We start from the raw sequence: 23971 nt of genomic DNA on the forward strand, positions 1-23971 counted from the left end.
ACTTATTTATTTTCTTTTTTTATTAAATACTTCTTATTTTTCACATATACATTTATATTATTACACATATATACAACAAAATACCTACAGCAAGAAGAACCATGAAACAGTCAGGAATTATATAAGTGTTACATTCTTAGAGTTTTGGCTATTTGTATTTGGCAGCCTTGAAGACAACATCTTTCCTATCTCCGTGCATCTAAAATTCTGACTGTAAACCAATACCTATCATATCTCATCATTATCAACTTAAAACTTCTATCTAGACCTAAAAAGTTCTTAACTCCTAAACAACCAAGCTTCATTGTAAAATTGAACTTATCTTGTCTTCAACCCCATCAGAGACTTGAGAAGGAACTCCTGACTTTGCCAGCAGTGCAGATTAGTAGCTTTCCAAATGAAAACATGAAAGAGACAGTTTGCAACCTGAACAGTTGCCCAAAATTCTCTACAACATTGGAGCATCTTCTTCAGCCTTCTGGCCCAATATATTTGACAGACATATTTGTGAAGCAGGAACTATTGAGGACTTGCTTACCCTGTCTTGGCAGAATTTGGCCATCAACTCTGCCTGCATCCAAGTTTGTCCTTTTTTAAGCAGAATTCTATCTGTGGTAGAAATGAGGACATTTTTCCCAGTGGCTTGTTTGCCACATTTGAAGTCACCTCCATAAGGAGGTTCTTACTTATTTTATATGTTTATGAAAATTAATGTAAACATATAGACATAGATATACTCCATACTGTATATGTATCTTATCACATATTTTATAAAAGTGTGAAGTACTTAATCCATCCAGTAAAATGGAAGAAACAACTTCATATTTCTGTACATGTCTGTGTAGAGGATTTTCTGAGTTGAACGTTAAACTCAAGGTAGTAGTTCAGTTGCCAAGTATTGTGCTGTAAATGATAAATGTTCCCTGTAAAGAAAAACCGGAAATTATTATCAAATTCTTCACTTGATATTGCCTTTCATGACACATATTATGTAGTTGCCTATTTCCATTATGTGCTATGGAGCTGTATTTGTTATCACAGCTGGACTCATCCACTGATTTCCACTATTTTCAGGTTATACTCTAAATGATCTATGAGCAAAAGCTCACTTTCCTATTTTATGTATAGGAGTAAACATATTTGAACACCAGAGAAAGTTATGGAACCTTTAGGAGGTGAGATCTTGCTGGAAAAGTATGTCACTGAAGGAATGCTTTGAAAGTTTGTATCTTTCCCTTACTTGGGTACTCTCACTCTGTTTCCTGTATGTGGATAAAAATGTGATCAGCCAGGCTTCCTGCCCCTGCCTCCACATTGATGGACCATCCCTTTGGAAGCATAAGTAAAAATAAACTCTTTCACTTCTGTGCTGGTTTGAATGAAAATGGCCCCTGTAGACTCATAAGAAGGGCATTAGTTAAGGAAGTATGTCACTGAGGGATGGGCTTTGAGGTCTGTCTCTCTGCCTCTGTCTGTCTCCTCTGTCTTTGTCTCTCTCTGTGTCTCTGTCTCTGTGTGTGTGTCTGTCTCTGTCTCTCTCTATCTCTCTCTGTCTCTCTCCTCTCTGTCTCTCTCTGTGTCTATGTCTGTCTGTCTGTCTCTCTCTCTCTCTCTGTCTCTCTCTCTCTCTGTCTCTCTCTCTCTCTGTCTCTCTCTCTCTGTCTCTCTGTCTCTGTGTCTCTCTCTCTCTGTCTGTCTCTCTGTCTCTGTCTCTGTCTCTCTCTGTCTCTCTCTCTCTGTCTCTCTGTCTCTGTCTCTGTCTCTGTCTCTGTCTCTCTCTGTCTCTCTCTCTCTCTGTCTCTCTCTGTCTGTCTCTCTCTGTCTGTCTCTCTCTCTCTCTCTCTCTCTCTCTCTCTCTCTCTCTCTCTCTCTCTCTCTCTCTCTCTCTCTCTCTCTCTCTCTCTCCCCTGCTGCCTCAAGATCCAGATGTGGAACTCTCAGCTCCTTCTCTGACACCATGTCTACCTGTGTGCTGCCATGCTTTCCACCATGATAATAATGGACTTCTGAAAGTGTAAGCCAGCCTCAATTAAACGTTTTCCTTTATGAGTTGCCATGGTCATGGTGTCTCTTCATAGCAACAAAACACTGACAACTTCCTTAAGATGCTTTTGGTCATGGTATCTTATCACATCAACAAAAAAGTAACTAATACATCCAGGAAGGGACATAATAGGTCAGATTGCCTAAGTGCTGGTCACTGGGAGTGTTAGGACAGGTCTAATAAGCAATTAAAGCTGTTAAAGAAAACATCAAGAGCTGCCCTTACTGGTTTCTGGGCAGAACCATTCTCATCATGATGTTAGCTTGCCATCTTTGCTCTACTGTATTGTTCATAAGTTCTGCTGTTGGAAATCTAACAAAGGCTAGGAACATTAACATCAATATTGAGACATGTGCTTGGGAACAAACCTAAAGCTCTGTTCTTAATGTGTCTAAATGCTGCTATGGTTAGCTGAGTCATCTTAAATCCTCTTAGTCAGCAGTGGTAGCCGGACACTTTTTCTTCTAGATTTATTGTCCTACTGGCAAAATCCCCCAAGTTTAGAATGTACAGGTTTTATAAACTATGATGCATGTTTCCAATGAGCTCTTGAATTTTTCTATGTCACTGTAGAGCAAAGATCCAGGTAGTTGCTAATCACAGCTAGGGGTCACAGCAATCCTGTAGCATCCCAGAAGTCCTAAAGCTGCTGGTCCTCACATGATGCTTCAGTTTTCCAAAACCATCGCCACTGCCATCTTCCCATCAGATCTTCACAGGGCACTTTGTCTCTAGACCCCAGAGTAATACAATAGATTTTGTTTTGCCATTTCGCACTGAGATACATGTCACAGAGACATATTAATCATAACTATGTCATTAGTTTCCAACAACTATCTATAACATGGTTGCTGTGTTCAGAATAAAAGTATAGATTGAGAAAGAATTTTAGAAGTGCTCAGAGTAACGTCTGGTTCTCTCTGCTTCCTCCCCCTGTGCCTTGACTTCAGTGGGCCTCACGTAAATGGCGCTTAGCAGATGCTCAGCCAGTGTCTGCAGGAGAGTGCATGAGTAAACGTGTGTGGGTGTTCATGAATCTTTAAATGGAAGTACAATCCTCTTCAAGCAGAGACTTATCTCTCAGCTAAATTACCTTTCACTTGCTAAGAAGAAATTAGTCTCCTGGAAACTATCATCAGGAAATATTTTATTTTGTCCTTTAAAGAGAAAGCTTTGCTAAAGAAACAAAATTAATTAAGTGAAACTTCCTATCCAAAAAGTAAAAATATTATTGCACCTTGAAGCTGTTCACATAGATTCTGTCTAGTAGCAGAGTCTGTTTTCTCTACTGTCTTGCTTCCTCCTGCTTCTGTGAATGAGGACAAGAGCAGCAAGGTTGATCATGCAACCTGTTCAAACCGCTCATCCTGTGCAAATGAATTGTCATGTGATATGAAGTGGTTACACAGAACAGAGCCTAAGTTAGCCTGTGTTAAATGTTAATAAACAATAAACTTTATCCCTTCATGGTATTGCCTGTTGCCATAGTATAACCAAATCCATATGCTTCTATAGATATCCGACTAGATGCTATTTACAAGATGTGTAAGATTGCACTGACTTTCACTAACAATGGGGAAAGTAACAGCCAAATGTATGCTCATGATATGATTCTGTTTGTTTGTTTGTTTGTTTTTGAGACAGTGTTTCTCTGTCTAGCCTTGGCTGTCCTGGACTCGCTTTGTATTTAGATGAGGCTGGCCTCGAACTCACAGAGATACACCTGCCTCTGCCTCCCAGAATGGTGGGGTTAAAGGCCTGTGCCACAAAGCCTGGCTTGGTACATGCTTAAAAGGCTGCACCAAACTGTTCTTCTCCTGCTCTTTGCTTTTAGAGGCTTACTAGATCAGTTTGGAGCTTAAGGGACCCTGGGGATACAGAATTGCCATCGCTTGGAAGGAGCAAGTTCATCTGTATAAAACAGAAGAACTTTTTTTAAACATTATATAAGCTTGGTTTTCTTTTTCTCTAAAAAAGCTGAACTTAGGGGGCCTGCACAAACTGATGCACCAACGAAGGACATTGCAAGCAGAAAACCTAGACCCTGATGGACAGCTCACTCTCCCCATGGAGAGAAGGGGTGAACAGGGGACTTCTTCTGATATTAATGAACTCTGGTGTCCCCGATTTGATCACTGCCCATTGGCAGGACTGCCTTGTGGGCACACAAAGGAAGGGGAAGCAGGCTATCCTAATGAGACTTGATAGGCTGTGGTCCTATGGTGCAGGAGGAGGTCCCCTTCTGTCAGAGATCTAGGGGAGGGGAATAGGGAGAAAGAGGGAAGGAGGGTGGTAACCGGAAAATAAGAGTGAGGAGATAACAATTGGGATATAATGTCAATAAATTATAATAAATAAAAAAAAGTTTAAAAAGAAGAAGCTGAGCTTAGAACAGAGGCCTAATATGGTCAACTCCACAGTATCTGCAGAAATCTATCTTTCTTTCTCTTTTTCCTTCCATACATAGTCCATTACTTTATCTTTAAGATCATCGAATTTGACTAAATAGTTTCTGTCACTTCAGCCATTCTGTTTGTTATTGGTATCCAGGCCCACAGTCAGAGAAAGAAAAACTCCAAGAGATAACTAAACACACACTTTCTTCTTCCTGGAAACTGCCCTTGAAACTCCAATCAGCGCTTCATTAGCTAGAACTCAACCTCACAGACCTGCAAATGTGCTTTAGAAATGTTGCCTTTCAGAAGCTAGAGTAAGAGGGAGATGAGCATAGAGGCAAAGACATTTTTTCCTATGCTCCCTGCCCTGGCAACTGTCCTATGTTGCTTGGTAACTTTTAGTGTAAGTATTCTTTAGACTTCTTTGAAAGTTAACTTCCATTTCTTCTTATTCCTTGAATACATATTGACATTCTCTTAAAGCACACACATTTCTCTTTATTTGATCATTTTTATGATTCTTTTATCTTCTAGATCATTTTAGTAATTATAACTTTAAATGCTTCCACAAGGAAATTATACTATGCCCACCTGTTTCTTCTCTTCCTTACTGATTATGCTTTGTGCTTTAATTTAATGTTTTCCTGTCTTCTTTGGGATCCTCCAAAGCTCAATACTTGGTCTTTGGTGTAATCGTATCCATAACATACTCAACTGAGTACGTTTATCTTTCACAGTTTACAAAAAGATTTATAAACAGATGTCTTTTCATGGGAAAAGACAGGTAATAATTAAACTAATATATATATACACATATACATATATATAAACTACACAATATATATGCATATATATACATACTAACATTTGGTTTATTGTGTCACAGTCTAGATGCTTTTCTGTTGCTGTGGTAAAACACATGATCAAGCAACTTATAGAAAAAAATCTGTTTGGGCTTATGGTTCTAGAGAGATAGGATTCAATCATGGTGCGAAAGTACGGTAGGAAGCAGCAGCAGGTATGGCGTCAGAAACAGGAAGCTGAAAACTCACATTCACAACTATAAGCAAGAAGCAGAGAGTGCAAACTCAAATTGGTGCAAGGCTTTTAATCTCACAGCCTCATTCCAGTGACATCCAGCAAGGTTGCACCTCCTAAACCTCCCCAGATAGCACCATCAACTGGGGAGCAAGTGTTCAAATACTTGAGCCTATGGAGGAATTCCTCCTTCAAAATACTATATAATTACAGCTTTTATGTTTTAAAAAAAATTTTTTAAATGTGTTTGGTGAGACTGTAGAGCAAAGGGAATTTGGGCCCACTATTTTGGGGAACATCAACTAATACAGTCATCCTAAGAAATGATATAGGGTACCTGAAAACGTTAACTATAAGCCATCTATTATTTACCAATATCACTGAGATATATGGCAGAAGTTAATGAAATCAGTATCGGGGGATCACTGCATTTCCAAGTTAACTGTAGCATTATCTGGTACACAGAAGATTGAAAGAAAGGAAAACTATCCTTTATGATAGTTACGGGAAAATACTTACATGCCTTGCTTCTATATATAAAAACAGATTATTGAAAATTTTAAACCGCATTCACTGGTCTACATTGTGAACACTCCCAATTTTCCAACACAGAATTATCAGGTTTTGAGTTACAGACATAGTCGATTACCTAGCATGTAAAGCCTTGTGTTTGAGGCCCAAAATTGCAACTGAAAAAAAAACTAGGCATTATTGCTAATTAGTTGTTTTTTTTACAACATGACAGAAACTAGAGTCACCTGGAAAGAGGAAAACTCAATCAAGAAATAGCCCCCACCAGGTTGGCCGCTGGGCATGTCTTTGGGACATTTTTTTGATTAATGGTCGATGTCAAAGGACTCAGCCCACTGTGGGGTCGGGCCATCCTTGGGCAGATGGCCCTGTGGTGTATGAGCAAGCAGGCTGAACAAGCCCTGGAGAGCAAGACAGTTAGCAGACTCCCTACAGGACCCCTGCCTCAGCTCTTGCCGTAAATGTCCTGTTTTGAACTCCTATGTTAGCTTCCCCTCATTGTGAACTGCAAGCTGTACGATGAAAATGCCCTTTCCCCCCAAGTTGATTTTTAGTTGTGGTGTTTACCACAGCAACACAGAAGCTAACTAGAACATTGTGTGTGTCCGCTATAGTCACAAAGGCAAAAACAATCTGTAGCATGTAGAAAACAATCTACAATCTACAATCTACAGCATGTAGATTGGAAAAACAATCTACAGCATGTAGAAGCCACAAATAATATCTCTGCTGTTTGGAGACCTTAAATAATGTATTTTCTACAACTACTGGTTCTGAGGGTTTTTGTGGGTTTGTTTGTTTGTTTGTTTGTTTTTGTTTTTGTTTTTGTTTTAGGAACAGAGCCTTTTTATGTCTTTATGTGGCCTTGGTTGCCCTAGAACTCACTCTGTAGACAAGGCTGGCCTTGAAATCACAGGAATCCTTCTACCTTCACTACCCAAAGACTGGTGTTACAAGTGTGCACCACCACGATCCAGTGAACTGCCTGATCTTTTAATAGTGAAAGAAAAAGGAATGTGAATTAGTGTTATGTGAATTTGTTCTGATTTTCTTTATAATAAATAACTTATGCATTTCTAGACATATAAGCCAAAAGTTTTAGGTATTTCAACTTAATGATTGCATTTATTTTTGTATATGAAACAAATATTTATTTTTGCCTACCTCATGAAAGCATACTAGAGATGCTCAAGTAAACAAAGTACATAGATCATTGCTCACACAAAAAACAGTACATCCAGAGTAGATATTATTGTATCTATTAAATAATTAATATTTAATGTGATTTCACAATGCATTAATGAAATTCAGATGCTTATTTTGAAAGTTCATATCACAGATGATTATGAAATGTATAAATAATTTCCACTAGCTCCTTAATAAATGACTTTATTAATTATATGCAGTGCCTTACATTGTGTGTACAAATATCAGTAATTTAAATAATCTTCATTAACTTTTAATTGAAAAGTATGTATACATTTTTATCTATGTGGTGAAATTTATAAATCAGAAATGCTCTATTGAGTGACTATAACTATTTTAAAATAATAATAATATAGGTTGTTCTTCTATTATTTGACATTTTTTTAATTTCCTGACTAAAATTGAAATCTACTCCCAAAATAACCATTGTCACTTGAAATGAAAGAGTCACTACCCCATGGACCAGAAATAAGAGCCCAGTTTTACAGCTCACCACCCAGTAGGAACATTAGTGCACTGACCCATGCACCACAGCTTCCCACGCCCCACACGACTCTCTTCTCTTGACTGGCATGGATCTTGTAAAATTTCATTCTTCTACTAAAAGTTTTATCTTTTATCATGTGCTTTTTTGTCCTGTAAGACAATAACTAAATCAAGTTAAAATGTAGAACTACACAGCCATATGTAATATCAGACACCAGGAGGTAGGAGCAGAGAGATCAACTATGTTAAGATTTTTGGGTTTGTTTGTTTGGTTGGTTTTTTTTTTATAGACAGAGTTTTTCTGTGTAGCCTTGGCTGTCCTGAACTCATTTTGTAGACCAGGCTGGCCTCGAACTTACAGATATCCATGTGCCTCTGCGTCCTGAGTGCTAGGATTAAAGGCGTACGCTACCACCTTCCGGCAGGAGACTTTTAAATACAGTTGTAAATGCAACATGCCACAATCTATATTATAGATTTTAATGTGAAAATGTAACTAAATAAAAACAAATTAATAGGCTAGCCTGGGCTACATCGTGAGACACCAACTCAAACAACAATAACATGCAAATAATATAAAATATACTGAATTTTGACAAACAATTAATTATCTTTCTTCGTTTCATAAGCCTAAATTTCCATGAGTTCTCACTTGTGGAATTTCAACATTGGAACCTCTCAAAATTGAGCAGGGCACAGGTGGTGCACACCTTTAATCCCAGTACTCTCAGAGGCAGAAGCATGTGGATCTTTGTGAGTTCAAGGTCAGCCTGGCCTACAGAGTGAGTGCCAGGACAGCCAAGGCACGGAAAAGCCCTATCTCAAAACAAACAAACAAACAAACAAACAAAGAATCAAAAAAATTATCTACTCAGTAATGTGACCATAATATACAATGGAATTTATTTTTAAATAAATTAATTTTTATCTTTTCTACTAAAAAAATTTTTTAGCAAAATTCTAGTCACAAACTGGAGTTCGAATCTATAATGGTTCTGACCAATGTTGCCACAAATTTTCCCAAAAATTAGCAGGTTACAAAACACTGTGCAAAATAAATAAACCCCATGGGAAATCTCAAAGCACAAGAAGTGCATAAGGTGGGCAGTATGTATGCAGTTTTCATGGAAGTGCATAAAGTGGGCAGCATGCATGTAGTTTTCACAGATGTACATAAAGTGGGCAGCATGTATGCAGTTTTCATGGAAGTGCATAAGGTGGGCAGCATGTATGCAGTTTTCATGGAAGTGCATAAAGTGGGCAGCATGTATGCAGTTTTCATGGAAGTGCACAAAATAAGCAGCATGCATGTAGTTTTCACAGAAGTACATAAAGTGGGCAGCATGCATGCAGTTTCACAGAGGTGAAAAACTGATCTTGCATTTACCTCAGCACACAGTCAATCTGCCCAGTGAAATACATCATGCAATAAAAGATGGTATTATGTAGTTTATATTTCTTCTACATGACCTCTGGTTTCCATATTTTTGTAATAAGTGTCTTTAATAACCAGAAAAAATGTTTCAAAAATGTAAAACATGACTCAAAAAAGGCCTCATAGCACCTTAATTTATTAGTATTTGGGTCAGTACTGGCATATATTTGTACATATAAATTATGCAAGTATTGACATTTTAATAAAAGTAGACTATATATGGAAAATGAAACTTGAAATTAGCCTCAGAGGGATTCAGTGGGTTATCATTAGTCCAACACAATAAATACACTGTTTAATGATCTCCTTAGACTTTGGAAATGCCTCTGGCTATTATTATAAACATGCTATTTACTAAAACGACAATATTTCACTTTTCCTGTCCATTGTTTTTCTTTATTCTTAATTTAAGTTTCAAGAAAAAATTTTAGTAATAAGGAAGTACAATCAAGTAAAGGACTTGTAGCCTTGTCACCCAATGAGTATAAGAGAAAAGTAATTAAAAGTAGTTGATTATTGCCTGACAAGAATAAACCTAAGACTGTCATTTTTCTAATGTTGGGTGTTAATACATACTGTGAAGTAAAAGTTGGTTTTACTTTGTCATTGTCACTGTTATACTGCTAAGAAGAGACAACATGACCAAGGCAACTATTATTTAAAAAAAAAAAAAGCATTAAATTGGTGCATTGCTTACAGTTTCAGGAGCTTATCCCATTATCTTCATGGTGGGGTGCATGGCATTGGAGCCATAGCTGAGAGCTCCATTTCATCTTCATTAAGAGAGACTGAGTCTGGCATGTCCTTTTGAAACTCCAAAGCCCTCCCCAAGTGACACACTTCCTCCAACAAGGCCCTGTCTCCTTCAACAAGGCCACACCTCCTAATCCTTTTCAAATAGGACCACTCCCTAAGCATATATTCAAATATATGAGCCAATGGGGTCCTTCTTATTGAAACTATATGTGAATAAAAAGACAAGATACAACTTACAAGTATACATACACATATTCCTGTGGAAGGAGGTTAAAAGAAACAAATAATTCTATCCCTAGATACTGCTATATATTTATTATTTTATTAAATAAAATGGCTACAATGAAAATTACTGTGGATACAAGTGAAGGGATAGCAACTGAGTTGTAATCTGAATAAATTAATTAAATAAAAAATTTTTTAAAAGAAAGAAAATTATTGTGGATGTATTTGTGCCAAGGAGCATATTTTTGTCTTTGTTTTCAAACATTTCTCTAAGTACTTCTTAACTTTTAGAAAGCAAATCAGTGTTTTTAAGTTGGCAGTTTACAATATTGTGTAACCCAAATGGTTCCAACATGCTTATGACGACTGTTTGGGATTTGTTGCTGCTGTTGCTTTCCTTTACAATGGAAATAATACGATACACATTCAGTAGGAATCCTTCTCAAAATGTAGGATGGTGATCTTTGCTCATCGACATACAACACCCTCTTGTGACACTAAGGGGCAGAGAAGAGCAAACACTTCCCAATAAGTCACTTACTCATAGGTTAAACAGCCAATTAATGCCCAACCACAACTTTCAGTAGGTGTTCAAGGGCGTTCGTACAGTAGTTTCAGCTTGGTAGTGAGTGTGTGTGTGTGTGTGTGTGTGTGTGTGTGTGTGTGTGTGTGTGTATGTGTGTGTGTGTGTGTGTATTTGATGGTGCTGGTGTTGAAGCCAGAGCCTTGGACAAGCCAGCCTAAGACTGAGCACATGTCCGGCCTATACAGTTACCTCTGCATTTACAGAGATGCAAATGACATCATGTTGTCTCCATGCCATTCACTGAGATTAATTTGATTTTTAATTACAGGAAGAACCATGATAAATGGAAATATTTTACTCTCAAAATGTCTTTAAAATAGTGGGGGGAGGGTTGAGTAGATAATCTGAGATGGCACAATGACATACAAATTTTTCAGATGAATCTTTCATTTTATTAACAAATGAATCTATTCTATGAGAGCCTTAAGTTATAACTGCAAGATTAAAAGAAAACTGTCAATTTTCTTGCTTTTTTTTTTCTTTTTAGTACAGGAGTTGAGACAGGGTTTCTATGTAGTCCTGACTATCCTGGAATTCACTATAGGCCATGCTGGCCTCAAACTCACAGAGATCCGCGTGTCTCTACCTCCCAAATACTGACATTAAAGGTCAAGCCTGGCTATTTACAATTGCTTTCCATTCAGTAAATTATAACAATTTCCAGAGATGCTATTGTGTAAAATAATCTTTAGAAGGAGAAATATTTGTGTTATCCATAGCCACACTGTGAAAGGAATAAGCATTATAAAGGAAACTTTAGAGCATAGCGTTTACAACCTTAGCTGTGGAAACTGGAGAGATGGGTCACTTGGGTAAATGAATTAAAATGACTCACTGGGTGGGGGCTGGAGAAATGGCTCAGTGGTTAAAAGCCCTGTCTCCTCTTCCAGAAATCCTGAGTTCAATTCCAGGCCGTCTCTACTGGGATCTGATGCCCTCTTCTGGCATGTGTGTGTACATGCAAATAAGTACTCATAATACATTAAATAAATAAATAAATCCTTTTGTTTAAAAAAAAAATCTCTTCCCTGAGGACTCAGATTCAATTTCCAGCACCCACGGTGGCCCACAATTGTCTCCAACTCCAGTCCCAGAGGATTCGATGGCCTCTTCTGGCCTATGAGTGTATCAGGCATGCGCATAGTGCACAGACACACATGCAGAGGGGAAAAGGTGCATATACCCACTCATGTATATGAGTATATGCCAGAGTCCTGGCCCGGGACGAGGGAAGGGCTTGAAGAGGGTGGAGCAAGAACGGCAAGGGAAGGATCAGACACGGACTCCGTTCTGTTTCATTTCATGAGAGGCAGACGGAGAGGAAGCACACCTCGGTGTGGCTTTACCTGCTCTGACGACCTGTGTCTCCTGCGAGCCTTGTTCATACACAAAATCATTTCCTCAGAAACTTTCATTATTGATTACACAGCCTTACATTTTCCTTGGTTACTTTAGTATATAGGAACCAGGGAAAGAAAGTGAGCAGATAGCACATTTCATAAGAACTAAAAATTAACATTATGATAAAGTCAGTTTTCTCTTGACTCAAAGTTTTCTTCCTGAAGACTGGTTACAGAACTGCTGGGCTCACAGGATGGGCTATGTGAGTTTGATCCTGCTTCAGTTGGGCACAGCACTAATAGAATCAGAAGTTAGTCCCTACTCCCTGCTCCATCAAACTTATCTCTCTAGAGAAGTCTAATCTCTCTGACCCTTGTTAATTCTTCCTCTCCTTCCTCTATTTTTCTTTTATATTTGACATAAGTCCACCATTCTTATTCTTTGTTAAAATATCATGCAGGCCCTTGTTTAAGCAAAGGCAGTCTGTTCTTTGTTTTCCCACAATATTAGAAAAGTACTCATCTGACAAGTCTGTTCAGGAAAGCAGGCAGTTCACTGGTTTCCTCTGTGTCTCTGCCATGAACCCTGGTTTCAATATGATTCCTATCTTTATTATGATTCTGTAAAGAGTAGAAGAACATCAGGATTCTTAAAGCCTTTTACTTTGCCCTCAGGAAGGTACCACGGTCTGTCAACAGCAGCCTGATCAAAATCCTTTCCTGTCCATGCTAGTTTTTTTATTTCTGAAGCTGAACATGAAAACCTAATGATCCAATTACAGTTTGTCAGCTTCTAAAATTTCCCTAAGTTTTTCTTCTTTAACAATGTTTCTCAATTCTCTATATCATGCTTACTAATATCATTTATTAATAATCTAAAAGTAAATCTAAATACGTTCTACGGAAAACAATTTTTCACATAGTGTTTTTTCCCAGGGAACTTCCATTAGTTTTATTATTTTTGTATTAATGCCAGCTTTTGTTACACTAACTCCCACCCTAGCCTTTAGGGTGAGAGAGAGAGGCCTTTAACAGTAAGAAATACGAACCAAGGGCAGTAAAAGGAACTTTGTTAAACAGTGCACCCGAGCTCTTGGCCTCGCCAAGTATATACACAAAATACTTTCTAATTTCTTAGCTTAACTTTTGGGGATGATGAAATAGCCCATTTTATCAGGGGACCTGTCACCAAGCCTGACAACCTTAGTTTGTTCTCCAGAACCCACATAGTATAAACAGAGGACCAGTTTTCAAAAGTTATCTTGGACCTCTATAACACCGGCCCTGTAGTGCTCTTGCCCGAGCATATGAGAAATAAATAAACAAATGTAATTTTATTTATTTTTAAATTAAAATTTGAAGCCAAGAAAGCCATCAGTTGTTACCTCCTATTTAAAGATGTTTATGTTTGTCTAACATACGGTAATAATACCTACTTATTATGTTAGTTATTTTCTCTTTGCTTTGACAAAATTCCTGTTAAGAGCAACTTAATGAAGGAAGGGCTTGTTTGCCACATGCTGTGAGGGGACAAGACCACTATGGCAGGAAGCATGGCACAGGAGCATGAGGCAGCTGGACACAGTGCATTCTCAGGCAGAAAGCCAAAGACATAAACACTGGTGTGCAACTTACTGTCTCCTTTGTTCCTTTATTCAGCCCAGGCCCAGGCTGTGAATGGCGCTGTTCATATCAAGGAAGAATCTACCTTCTTTAATTAAATCTTTCTGGAAATGTCCTCCCAGACAAGCCCAAAGGTATGTCTCCAAGGAGAGTCCAAATCCAGTTGACAACGAAGGTTAATAATTGTATTACTATCTGGGATTTTGATAAAGATTAGTTACGCTAATGTACATGAAAATTAAACTTTGACATGAAGTAACTGTTCAAAAATATCTTACACAAATTTGTACTAACATCATTATTATGCTTATCAGCAAGAATGGTTGTACTTCATAAATAAAATGATAATGTCTTCCTCAAATAAATCCATACGTAATAAGATTTATGTAGAACAAATGACAAAGTAAATTCGCCTTGGTGTAAGGTTTGAGAATGTCAAAACCAAATGTGGTATTTTTATCATGCTTGTTTATTTATCTTCTGTGTTTGCATGTTGTCTGTGTGAATCACCCACCACCCGCCAGAGGACAGCACTGGGCAGTTGGCTCACTCCTTTCATTTCCTCAACTTCCAGGAATTGAACTCAGATCACTAGGCTTACACAGTGTGTGTCTTCACCCTCTGAGCCATCTTGCAGGCCCAAAGCTGCTATTTTTAAATTTTTACTATCATGAAGATAAAATGTTTTGTCAAAATGAAGATTTCTACCTGATATTATTAATATTTGTAGATCTTTATTTCATTGAAAAATCATACTTTAAGCCAGGCATGGTGGCACACATCTTAAATCCCAGGATTCAGGAGGCAGAGGCAGCCACCACCGCCCACCTCAAGGTTCAGTTTTAGCGTGACTACTTCCACTGGCTCATTCAGCAATCCTGCCTCTAATTTTCAGCATTGTATGGTTATAATACTTATTGTGATCCAAATGAAACTGAAAGGAAAAAAGCAGTTTGACCCCTCTTCAGTAAGGAACTAGTCACTAAAATAAAGATGATCCAGGATATTGCATTGTAACCTAGAATTTTTGTCTTTGTCCAAATTACTTATTCATTACATCTGTTTATATATAAATTGAAACACTGAAGGAAGCTTTGGATTTAGAGAAGTTAAATTTTCATTCTCTTGGCAGCCAGTATCTTCCTTTTTGTATTATTCTTTTCATATTACTATTTGGGTACCATTCCAGAAAGATTTTAATTTTTAACATTATTTGTGCTTTTCAATAGCAGTACCATAGTATCCACACAGATAGCAGTACTTTAGAACTGTGCTTGAATCATGACTAAACTAAACTACAACATCAAACTTTTCGGCAATGCTAAACTCTAAAACTTAAAACTGAGTAAATTTACTAAGATCTGCAAAAAGAAACATATTTATTTAGATTCTATGCCTGTTTATCTCCACACAGCTTAGGTTTAGAAACTGACATATTTTTTTTTCTTGAAAGCTTCAGTTTTATTCCCTCCCAAAAGACCAACTGCAATCAAATGAGGTGAATCAAAGCTCATGATTTATTGTCTTCATAACGACATCACCTTAGAACTGGATCGCTTGGCCCTTTCTCTTCTTATTGTCTCCCAGTTCAAAATGCTCGCATCTCTTAATAGCCAGCATTCTCTTAGATCTGCAGTTGGGCTCGAGACACTCCAGTCTCAGCACAATCTTCTTTGTAGTGTTAGCCTTTTTGAGGAAAACAGGCTTAGTCATAACGCCACTTTCCCTGGGCATACAAAGGATCCTTGCCTTTCTTGTACTGGGTCACTTTGTGGGTTTAGTGCTTGTCACATGTGCAGAATGTCCAGCAGGTCTTAGGATCGTTCACCACGTTCAAGAAAGCAATATCAGCTCAAAAATGAAAATGACACTTTTTTTTTCTTTTTGGTTTTTCGAGACAGAGTTTCTCTGTGTAACAGAGCTCTGGCTGCCCTGGACTGTCTTTGTAGACCCGGCTGGCCTTGAACTCACAGAGATCCACCTGCCTCTGCCTCTGAGTGCTGGGATTAAAGGCGTGCGCCACTACACCCGGGTGAAAACAATAATTTTTAAAGGGAATTTTCAAACCAACTTTCCAGCTTGATAGAATGTGAGTATATTTGTCCTTCAGACACAGACACACACACATACACACACCACACACACATACACACACACCACACACACACACACACACACACACACACACACACACACACACAGTTGATCATACCCCATGGAGACGAAATATCCTTTATAGGGCTATTATTAACACTGCCCTACTAATAATCCCATTCTAATTATTTAGGGAATGATTCATCACTTAAGTGCCTCTACCTCTGACAACTCGTTCAATTACTGATAGCAGCTTCAAAGGATGAGTTTCCTTCTTGAGAAAAGAAGGTCATTTGGGGATATAATTCCATGCTTCCATCACACAGGCTTCAGGAAATGACTCCTTCGGGAAGTTTTGCTCTGTGGAGGACTGCCAGGTTCCTTCAAGGCCAGTCTAGCATCTCAGGGAAAGAACTGACATTGAGGAGGGGAAAGAGTCTCAAGACAGGTTATAACATCCCCATGAGAGCTTTAGTCATCTCTCCTCTGAAACTCACACATCCATGAAAGCCAGACAACATTCTCCTAGTTTTTTATGGGCACATCCAGACTTCTAGACTTTTCTTTCCCACTGTGACTTCAGAACTCCTGCCTTGAAATCTACACCACCTGATTCACCTTTTCTGAAGACCACAGCATTGTTATCTCTGATACTGTGTTTGACTGCCATAGATTTTTAAAATTCTTTTTCTTTATTTTTGAACACTTCACACGTGTATACAGTGAAGTATAATAATATTTAACTCCTTTCCCCATTTCATCTTTCCCTATATCCCCCAGTGTGCCTCTCTATTTTAAAAAATGCCCCAACATGAAATATTCATGTCTTTTTAAAATAAAAATCTAGTTAGTGTTGTCCATATGTGGATCAGAATAGAGCCATGCACTGGAGCATAGGAAATCTAAAAAGTGGTCAAATTCTCGAAAAAAAATAAAAAAGAAAAGAAAGAAAAAGTATTCTTTCTATTCCAGCAACTACCCACTGCCTATAGTTCTTATCCATTGTGGAGTTTTGATGGGCCTGATCTTGTGCAGGTCTTGTGCCGGTAACTACAGCTACTACAACTTCATGTATGTGATAGCTGTAACTATAGCTACTACAACTTCATGTATGTGATAGCTGTGCCATGTCCAGAGACTGTATTTCATAGCATTCCTTACTATCATCCAACTTTTACATGCTCTCCACTTCCTCTCCCACAATTCTCCCTGAGCCTTGTAGGGAGGGGGACATTACCAATATAGATCTTGTTTAGGGATGAACACGCCCTCTGTTGTCCTCAGTCCTGTGAGCAGTTGTCGCTCATTTCATTTACTGTTACCCACCGCAGGGGAAGCTTCTCTGATGAACACTGAGAGCAGCTAACGTTTATGGGCATAAGGATAAACATTTAGAACACAACTTGACAGCGTGACTATTAAGCAAAATAACACTAGCAGTTCTACCCTAGTGATGGGCCATAGATTTTAAGTTGGGTCTTTTTTCTTCTTCCTCATCAAGGGCCTTTGGGTTTCCAAACATAAGGCCCTGCAGCCTCACAGTGTCCAGTTGGGATGACTCTTGTTTGATTTCTTGAGGGACGATCAACTCTCACAAATCCTGCCACACCTTTCACTTCTCATACTTGGTCAACCAAATCCACTGGAAATCCTAATTCCAAAAGCTGGTCCTCTGACCCACATTTCCTTTCCTTTTTCATCTCGTTTTTCTTCAATAACCTGCTCTTGGCTTTCAGGTCACCAAGATGCCTCTGGTTTCACTTTCTTCCAGAAAGAAGTGACCCAAGAGTCAGTCATGTGAGTTATAATTTCACAAACTGCCACCGTCTTCAGATCCCCCCTGGCCAGGGAAGCCCTGATCTGGAAATGCTACCAATTGTCTGTGCTGCTGCTGCTGCTGCTACTTTTGGCAAAAGGAATTATTTCATACAACACTCTCCTGATCGTAGACTACAAGCATCACAGATAACTTTTTTCTAAGACATACATCACAGTACTAAATTTATAACACCATCACGAACAACAACATATTAAAATCCGTGCTGTGCTGGGCACTCTCCTATTAAGATGTATTGTTTTAATTAATCCTCCAACAACTCTCTATGACAAAGTAAGAGTTCTCTTTCTCAATGGGCTGGCTGGAAGAAACATGGGTTTATGTTTTTTAAATGACTGGTTTTTTGAGACTCCGATTCATACTTTGTAGTTGCTTTTGCTTTTTTTTTTAAACTTTTTATTAGTTCTTTGTGAATTTCCCATCATGCACCCCATCAGCACTCCTTTCTCCATCCTTTCATACCCACCCTTCAGCCTTGCAACCTCCCCCACAACAGAGGAAAAGAATGTGGCTATGGAAGCCATAGTGTGTCACAGTGTGACCCACAATATTCTTGTCCCTTTTGTCCACATGTCTTTGTTTGTCAATGTTCATCGCAATGACTTCTTGGTCTGGTATGAGAGTGGCTTCCACTACTCTATCAATAACGGAACCTAACTGGAACTCTTCTCAGATAGCCTGTTGTTCTCCTGTGTCATGGCAATCCTGTAGTTTTGGATCTGTAAGATTGGCCCTTTCATCTACTACAGCTGTTATTGGTGGGGTAGTTGTTGCTGTGGGCCAATACAAAGCTGTGAATCTGGGCCTGAGTGGTATCTGACCTGGTCAGCCCACCAGCAGCTGCTATTATTAATAATACTTTCTTCTGTTTATTTATTTGTGAATGTGTGTGTGTGCGCGCATGTGCACACAGGTGTGGGTATGCATATGAGTGTGCAGGAGCATGAGCACACATGAGCACACATGAGGAGCAGAATAAGATATTTTGTGTCTTCTGTTGGGCTCTGCTTTATTGCCTTGAGACAGGGTTTAGTATTTAAGTTAGACTGATCACAAAGCTTTCAGGATTGACCTGCCTTCAACCTTAATGCTGGGGTTATAGACAATCGCCCATGTCCAGATTTTTAGTGGGTGTTGTAGAATTTAATTCAGACCTGTATGCTTACAGACAGCATGCTCTTATGTGGCCATCTCTTTAGCTCCCCTAATATTTCCAAATAAAAGGTTAAAACTATTTCTGAATTTATTTTGCATATTTTGCATTTTTCATGCAGTCTCTGATGAGCTGCTAAAAAAAAAAAAAAAAAAAAAAAAAAAAAAAAAAAGAGCCAGGTACCAAGAATTGCTTTTTAAACTTATAATCAGCCTAAAGCAAATGGAAGCAGAGTGAAAATCACTGATTATCACCTGTCTTCTCAATCCCAATTACTTTTTTCAGTTTGTTGTTCTTTTGTTCTTTTTGGGTTTTTTTGGCAAGAAGGTTTCTCTGTGTAGCCTTGGCTGTCCTGGACTCACTTTGTAGACCAGGCTGGCCTCAAACTCAGAAAGATCTACCTGCCTCTGTCTCACCGAGTGCTGGGATTACAGGCATGTACCACCACACCCAACATGCGATAGCTTTGTCAAGTTGACACACAATCTAAAATCAACTGCCCACAAAGAGATTCTCAATGAACAATTGTCTACATTGGATTAGACTATGGGTGCGTCTGTCAGAAATGCCTTAATTAAGATAATTGGTGTGGAAAGATCCAGCCCACTGTGGGTGGCACCATTCCCAAGGCACTTGTGGAGGGATCAAGAACAAGCAAACAGATATGATGCATTCATTTTCTCTCTGCTTTTAACTGTGGGTATGACCAGTTCCCTCAAACTCTTGTCATCTTACTAGCTCCACATGTAGCCTGGAATTGGCAAGTAAAATAAATCCTTTCTACCCAAAGTTGCTGTTGGTTAGGATGTTTTATCAGAGAAACAGAAACAAAGCTGGACACAACACGTATGTGTGTGTGTGTGTGTGTGTGTGTGAGAGAGAGAGAGAGAGAGAGAGAGAGAGAGAGAGAGAGAGAGAGAGAGAGAGAGGGAGGGAGAGAGAGAGAGAGAGAGAGAGAGAGAGAGAGAGAGAGAGAGGGATTGAATGGTTGTGGTATAGAATTGGCCTTCCATAGCCATATATTCCATACCCACAGATTCAATCAGCCACATGGTGGGGCGGGAAAGGGGGGATGACAAATCTGTACCAAACATATGCAAACATTTCTTATTTTTATTATCTAAACAATGCAATGTAATAACCATTCCATAGCATTATATTGTACATAAGCATTATAGGTACATAAGAAATATAGCAATGCTTTCAAGTTGATGGAATAATGTGCTTGGGTTATTGCCAGCCACTTATGTGATATACAGGGCCTGAGCATTTGCAGATTTTGCTAACTAATATCCTGCAAATATCACCAGAGGACATTTCTAGTTACACATAAAAATTGCCTCTCATGTGTATTTTCTTATTATTTGAGTATACTCTCCACCAAAGTCAGCAGAAACCATATAAGCAAGCTTTAGAAGCAGTTACTGGAAGGCCTGTAGTAACAATTTATAGCAAAATTAATGGACAAATATGCCCAACTGGAGCTTGTGGATGTGTAATTCATAGATGTCTCAGTGCAGGAACAAAATGATGTAGCACAAAAACTTGATTATATGGATAGGTCCCAAAACAGAAGGCTATCATACAATAAATTTTATAAGCTAAACATAGGGAATCCAATTTCAGAAGCAAAAACTGAAAATTTTTTAAAAGAAAGGAAAGAAAAAAACACATGCAGTGTCAGCTAATGATGCAAAAGATATTTTTACAGCCACAGTTGTTTGTTTGATTTACAGCTTTTTAAATCAACCTACTCTTTCCTACCGTAGTGTGCACATCTTTAATTCTAGCACTCTGGAAGCAGCGGAAGACACATCTCTGAGTCCGAGGCCAGCTTGGTCTATAAAGCTAGTTCCAGGACAGCCAGGGCTACAAAGGGAAACCCTGTAAATAGATAGGTAGAAAGATGCATAGATAGATAGATAGATAGATAGATAGATAGATAGATAGATAGATAATAAATACATAGATGATATAGATAGATAAATAAATAAATAAAATCACCTTACTCTAGTCAAATTAATAATTTTAAGTGAAGTTAAAATGGTATTAAGTTCAAAAATATGAAAGAAGAAATTCAGAAGCACATGGCAAGAGAAATCTAAGTTATCAGGAGTTGAAAATTCCTTTTACATAGTAGGGTGTTAACAACAGTTGTTTATTGTTAGTGATATTATATTCTATTACAAAAGCTAAAAAACCAACCAAATGGAAGCATTAAAAGTAATATTTTAACATTTTAAATCCTGATATAGATATATAGGGAACTTTGAACTTAGCTTCTGAGAAAAAATAATCTATATCCTTAAGTCATCAATCATTAACTAAAGACTGAAGTTCTTTGAATCGGTTGCACAGGGCATAACCTATGGGCTATAAGGCAGTCAGTAATTAGGATGTCCACAGGACTTATCTTTCAAATATGCCCAGTTTATCATACACAAACATTCCTGATAATTCTATGCTAATATAAAAGTTAAACAGCCATCCCACCAAGCAGGGAGCATCTGTTCGGGCGCAATCACTTCTGCAGGGTTCCACTGGAGACTCTTCCCTTAGGATGGATGAGGGTGCTTCAGAAACTTGCATGCTTGATCCACGTGCACTGTGAAGGCCTTCAGATGTGACAGGCTGTAGGGATGACACTGATGGAGGTCCAGTGAGAGCACTGGCCATCAGCTAAGACTGTCAAACAGGCCTGTATGAGCTCAGAGACAGTGCTGGAAGTCCAAAGGCCACTAAAGCCGGAGCCATGCACAGTCTCGGGTCCTCAAGCCAGCTGTGTCTTGGGAACGTGACAGTGGGATTCTGGTGACTGTTCCCAAAGTTCCAATTTCTGAGTAATTTCATTGGCATGAGCTTTGCACTACTGGGGCTCACAACCCCAAGGTGATTAGTGGATCAGCTTATTAAGTCCTGTCCTAGGCTAGGCTACTAGCGGAGCAGCTGGGCGTCCTGCTTCTGAGGCCTAGCTCTTATCAGAGCTACCTGGTGACAAGCTGAGATATCACCTTTTCCCAAGTTTTTGTAAATTATACAAGATGGTTTCAGAAATGTTCCCAAGAGCAGTGAAATGGCGTTTATTGACTATTCCATTTGGTTTCTCCTTTTGGGCCCCATTCCACACTACTTTCAGTACTTTCAGATCTTCAGTCTCTCTCTCTAGGGTTTCAGAGAGCAGCTCTTGTCTATGTTATGTTCTTCTGGACCATTCTCCTGGGTTGAAGGTCCTCAACCTGGTCCCAGTTATTAACATGTGTCTTTGTGTGTGTGTGTGTGTGTGTGTGTGTGTGTGTGTGTGTGTGTGTGTGTTAGGGGAGGATTTGTTTCATCTATTTTCTTAAGGAACAAATTGAATAAGACATTGATTTAAAATGCAAACCCTCTGATTTTAATGGCTGTGTGCCCCCTTGAAACCACAACCAGCATCAAAAGGCACATGTAATCCACATTCAGAAGATTTCTCGTGCCTCTTTGCAGTCCCTTTCCTTTGTCCCTGTACCCAGGCAGGCGCTAATCTGTTTGTGACATCTAAATGAGTCAGCATTTTGTGCTAACACTGTAAGACAAAATACCCACATTATGCCTGGAGCCTCTTATTTGATAATGAATTTTGAGATTCATCCATGTCGCATGTATCTGCTTCCTGCTTTTATATTGATAAGTGGCAGACAACTGCATGAATGGCAGAGCAAGCTGATCCATTTTGTCTATGGGTGCATATCTTGCTTGTTTGTAACCTGAGATTATCATGAGTTAAACAGATTTGGCATACACGTGTTTGGCTCTATGTGGACATCAGTTTCTATTTCTCATTGGTGCTTGATCAAACCAAGGGCTTTGATTATGCTACACAAGTATTCTACCACTGAGCTACACCTCAACCTTAATCTTTTATTTCACACTGCTGAATTATTTTCCAATATAATTGACATTTTATACCTCCATTAATTACACAGGAGGAATACAATTGTTCTATATCCTCACTAAAAACTAGTATTTTCCATACTTTTAATATTAGCCATTTTAATGTGTGGATAGCATTTTGTCATTTTATGTTAGATTTCCATGATAACCTTGATGTTAACCATACACTCTTAGATTCTGCCTGGTCAAGCATTGTGTGTGTGTGTGTGTGTGTGTGTGTGTGTGTGTGTGTGTATGAGAGAGAGAGACAGAGAGACAGAGAGACAGAGACAGAGACAGAGAGAGAGACAGACAGACAGACAGACAGAGACAGAGAGAGATATCAATTTGAATTTTATATTTTAAAAATGTTCATTTCCTTAATTTTGACTTGTAGAAGTCCTATACTATCCTGGTCATGGTGGCACATGCCTGTAATCCTTGTTCTTGAGGAGACAGAGGCAGATGGTTGAGGCCAGCCTGGTTTACAAAGCAAGTCCAGGGCAACCCAGGCTACACAAAGAAACTCAAAAAGAAAAAGAAAAACAAAAAATCAAAACAAAACAAAAAAGGCCTTTGCCTACTCTAGCTAAAAGTCCTCTGAGGGGACTGGACATTGCTAAAAAGACCCATGGCAAGCATAGCTAGAGTCATATAGCCTCCCCCAAGCACCAAGTAGCCTCTCTAGTCACTGGCCAATCCCAGCTGGAGTCACCTAACCTCCCTGGACTCTGGTCAATTCCAGTTAGAATCACATAGCCACAGATAGGATTCCCCTAGCAGCCTTTAAACAGAGCCTGCAGGCTCTTCCTCCGGGTCACCACCATTTTGTATGGATGGCTGACCCCTGCATGCAGGCTGTTTCTGCAGAATAAACGCTTTGTTTGAGTCAAAAATACTATTTGAGTCTGGAGTCTTCCTTCAACGATTTACATCACCATCATTAATATGCCATAAGTATTTCCTCCCATTGCCATTCTGTAGTTTGGCTTTTTCTACCTTAATAGTGATTTTTAAAATTTTACTATAATTTATTCAGATTATGTCCCAATTGTTATTCCTTCGCTTGTATCTTCCAGTTCCCACCCTCCCTCCCTCTTCTGCCTTATTTCCCTCCCCTAGACCTCTGACAGAAGGGGACTTCCTCCCCTACTATATGACTACAGCCTATCAGGTCTCATCCACATAGCCTGTTTCCCCTTCCTCTGTGTGCCACCAGGCCTCCCCAACTAGGGGAGTCCATCAAATTGGGGCCACCAGAGTTCATGTTAGAGGCAGTATCTGTTCTCCCCACAACCTTGGAGAATGAACTGTC

The 23971-nt window shown here is 38.9% G+C and overlaps 1 protein-coding gene across 3 annotated transcripts in view; it reads left to right on the plus strand.

The window, feature by feature from the left end:
• HTR1F (5-hydroxytryptamine receptor 1F) overlaps positions 1 to 23971 on the plus strand; it is a 133335-nt gene that overhangs the window by 83503 nt on the left and 25861 nt on the right. For 2 of the 3 annotated variants that reach the window (XM_084800366.1, XM_084800367.1), the window contains one exon: positions 13703 to 13800. The gene's annotated coding sequence lies outside the window, so the exon portion shown is untranslated. The remainder of the gene's footprint in view (positions 1 to 13702; positions 13801 to 23971) is intronic. The other variant, XM_084800368.1, reaches the window with a different exon arrangement.

Source organism: Acomys minous (genome assembly GCF_964271855.1).
Source record: "Acomys minous genome assembly, chromosome: 11".
NCBI lineage: Eukaryota > Metazoa > Chordata > Mammalia > Rodentia > Muridae > Acomys > Acomys minous.